This window comes from Glycine soja, chromosome 12 (genome assembly GCF_004193775.1).
Source record: "Glycine soja cultivar W05 chromosome 12, ASM419377v2, whole genome shotgun sequence".
NCBI lineage: Eukaryota > Viridiplantae > Streptophyta > Magnoliopsida > Fabales > Fabaceae > Glycine > Glycine soja.
In genome coordinates this window covers 6,237,999-6,242,282 of record NC_041013.1, presented here as the reverse complement: position 1 = coordinate 6,242,282, position 4,284 = coordinate 6,237,999, and the positions used below count along the sequence as shown (strand labels likewise).

Below are 4,284 nucleotides of genomic sequence, written 5' to 3'. Positions count from 1 at the left end.
TGTAGCGTCGAGAATAACGAGTCTCCACGCGGTAATGGAGATGGCGGGGCCGGTGACGCAGGGGGACACGGCGGCGCTACTATACTCCTCGGGAACGACCGGATTGAGCAAGGGAGTGGTGCTGACGCACCGGAACTTCATCGCGGCGTCGGTGATGATCGGCATGGACGACGACATCGCCGGGGAGCAAAACGACGTGTACCTGTGCGTTCTGCCGATGTTTCACGCGTTCGGGCTGGCAGTGGTGACGTACGCGGCGCTGCAGCGAGGGAGCGCGGTGGTGGTTATGGGGAGATTCGAGCTGAAGGCGCTTCTGAGGGCGGTTGAGAAGCACTGGGTGACGAAGCTGTGGCTCGTGCCTCCGATCCTGCTAGCTCTGGCGAAACAGAGCGTGGTAATGTGATGTTTATGTATGATTGTTGTATGTATTATCTCATTAACTCAAGGTTATATTTAAAGTGTATTTATACTTATAAGTACTTTGTATAAAATTAAATTTTATTTTTGTGAAAATAAAGTATATATCCATGTCTGTTTAAAAAACTTTTACATTGTTGTACATGTACTATTTCTTATTATATTGTTTAACAAACTTATATATTTATAGATGTATTTGCTCCCATTAGTCATAAAAAATAAGTACGTATATTTATATATTTACTTTCTCTTTAATTTCCTTTTCTACTCATCTTTTTATGTATTTTTTATCACATCATTTATCTCTCTTGTGTACACTCACATACTTCAAAATATGCAATATAGGTTCATCATTTACCAAAAGAAACTGTGACGTATTTAATTTTTTTCATATTTTAATCATAGAACTATATAATGCTAGTTAATTCATTAATTACCACTGGGTAAGGGTCATGCATGACTCATGATAACAAGGACAAAATAAAAAAATAAAAAGATTGTAACCTTGTGATAGTTACGTAAAATAATTAAGAATGTTATCCAACCCAACAACGTATCAAGTCTAAAGTTCGGTAATATATTGTAAAATGTAATGTAATTGTAATTCGGAAGAAGAAAAATTGTACTGTAACTGTCATTTCGACAAATAAAAATGTAATGCAATTGCCAACTTTCTTAACACACCTTTAGCTCTCCAATCTTAAGACTGATGCTGACCGAATAAACTCTTAACAATTCGAGTAAATTTTTTTTAAAAAAATACTAATATTTATGTAGTATTTTTCTTGTGTTGTCAGGGTTATGGTATGACAGAAACTTGTGGCATTGTTTCTTTGGAGAATCCAAGAGTAGGGGTTCGTCATACTGGCTCAACGGGAACGCTAGGTTCAGGAGTCGAAGCTCAAATAGTGAGTGTGGATACACAGAAGCCTCTCCCTCCTAGACAGTTGGGAGAGATATGGGTGCGGGGACCTAACATGATGCAAGGTAGAGTGCATGCCAGCATTTATGTTTATGCATAAAATTCTCAATCTCTAATATCTAGTATTGAGAAATGCTACTAACACGCTCCTTAACATTCTTTTGAACACAAATTTTGTTGGGCCAATAGTAGATTGTGTGTTATAAATAATTTGTTAGATAGCCTATTGCTAGCTAGCATTTCTTGTTGCAATTTAGTCAATGGGGGGATGTTTTTGCTTTATATGGAGTCACATAACCTTTTACTGGCTGAAATATGACAAAGATCAGCACTCAGCACCATGGTGTCGCATTTTATTGGACTTGGATCTTAAAGACTTAGTGCATGTTTGGGTATCAAAATGAAGTTTTTAAAAGCATCCTCACTCTTCCTTTTGCATCTAGTTTGCAGTGGATCAATGGATTTTGTCTCAGAATTCGTGCATAACAAGTTGGACCGGAAATTGCAGTTGTAAAATTATGTTTGAGGCAAAAGTAATTTTATCAATGGACCATGACTCTTGCTTTTGTAGGACTTACATTGGAATGCGTGCTATAATACTGTAAATCAAGCATGCACTAAAACCATTAGCCATGGTAAGTTGGTAGCTGAAATTTCCTAGTCCAGACAGGCTAAACACACCACTGTCTACTGTATGATAGTTAATTTGGTCTGAACCTGCCAGTTCTGTTCACTTTCTACCTGACACAGTTTGACCATGTCTAGTCTCAGTTCATACAATTGGACACTTATCTTCTCCCTGCTCCCCTTTTGTTCTTTCTGGTTTAGAAAAAAAACAAAAGATGCGTCACAAATGCATTTCTTAAACAAAAGACGTGGTCGGGTTAGATGCTTTTAGGCATATGGTAAGAACGGGACTTGTTATTAGAGCATAAACTGTCTGATGCCCCCTCTCTAATTTGTAAAGGGCATTATAAACTGCGATGACTTGGATTATATTCTGGTACATGTCTACAAGTTTTCACTTGTCTGATTATCTAATTGGAGACAATGACTCAGATACTTCTTTCACTCAATGTTTTCTGATGGAATGTGGGGGATTAACATGGTTTTACTTTATATGGAGTTTGGCATTAATTTGTTCTGTAGGCTTTTCCTATATAAAACTTAGTGCAAATATTACAAAAATTTCAGGCTATCACAACTATCCATAGGCCACGAGATTGACTATAGATGAAAAGGGGTGGGTACATACAGGAGATCTTGGATATTTTGATGAAGATGGACAACTTTATGTGGTTGACCGTATCAAAGAACTGATCAAGTACAAAGGTTTTCAGGTATGTAGTGCAAATACCATGTCAATAATGAAAGTGAATTTTTCAGCTATGCAGTACACTGCATGATAATATATCTGAAATCTTAACCAAATCTTTGTCATTCTCGGTTTACTTGATTATCAGAAAGATAATAGGGTGTTGGAGTACGTTAATTAAACAAATGCTCCATGTCCCAAATTACAAATGTGTCAATTGTAGTAATTTCAGTTCATAATAATGCATGTGCTGCTCTGTTTGGGTAATTACATGTTTATATTATAACCCTTCTGGTTTTCCGGGACAATAAATATTTAAGATCATTAGAGTAATCTTACTGAATTATGAGTTTTTTGCCTCCTTGTAACTAGGTTGCACCAGCAGAACTTGAAGGGCTTCTCGTTTCTCACCCTGAAATACTAGAGGCTGTTGTTGTCCCGTAAGTATCACATAAATGATCTGAAGTTTAACTTTACACGTCTTATGCTATCTATTATTAGGAATTCACACTTGAGTTACTTCCTTTGCAATAGATATCCTGATGATGAGGCTGGTGAGGTTCCAATTGCCTATGTTGTTCGCTCACCCAATAGTTCGCTGACTGAAGAAGAAATTCAGAAGTTTATTGCTAAGCAGGTAAGATAAAGATAAAGATTAAAGAATGAGCTTGATCTTTGAGCGCATCTGCATGATTAGTCTATTTGCATTTTTCGGTAGTTACTCATTTTATACTTGTTTATAGGTTGCACCTTTCAAAAAATTGCAAAGGGTAACATTCATCAACAGTGTTCCTAAGACAGCTTCAGGAAAAATTCTCAGAAGAGAGCTTACTGCAAAAGCACGATCCAAAATATAATATATTACAATCTTTTTGGGCCGTCAATTTCTGAGATAGAGTGAAAATTAGGAGTGCATCCTGCAAGATTGATCATTATACCCAATCAAGTTTAAAATGAAAACCACGCAACAATCCCTCCATAGTCCAGATTATACTAGCATTTTTTTTTTATGATATATATACTAGCATTCCTTTGCACATGAATGTTGTGAATTTTATAGTAAACACAAGTAAACTCTCAATTATTTACTCTAGTTAACAAAAGGAAAGCAAGAAAGAAACAATTTACATGTCTAATTTCTATACACCATCGGTCTATCACAATGAGTATAATTTTTAAGGTAATTTTTGTAATAGTCAACAAACATAACATATATATATCAACTTGTGAATGGGTAGTAATGTAAAAAATAAAATAAAAATTACATTATCAGCATGTACTATTTTCTTAAAATTTATTCATCACTAGTTTGAATTAAGGTTTTTTATAAGCATAATTTACTAGTTTATATAAAATCAATAGCTAACAAATATTTGGAAAAAAAATGAGTATCATACTTGTTCTAAACCTGGTCTAGTCCAAGTTCAGTGAGGCCTAATAGACTCATTTGATAATAAGTGAATAGTCAAAGGGAATTGTTATTGTCACTACATGCTTTTGCTATTGGCACTATCCACATGGGTGTTTTTTCGTGATATCCCGAAATTACATCAGAATGGGGGTGAAAAAAAATTTAATAATGGAATTTTGTTGTTTCTGTTGTTAAATTTTTTTCACCCTAGATGCACAA

The 4,284-nt window shown here is 35.6% G+C and overlaps 1 pseudogene; it reads left to right on the top strand.

Moving 5' to 3' along the window:
• Positions 1–3,602, top strand: LOC114380312 (annotated as a pseudogene).
• The last annotated feature ends 682 nt before the right edge of the window (positions 3,603–4,284 follow it).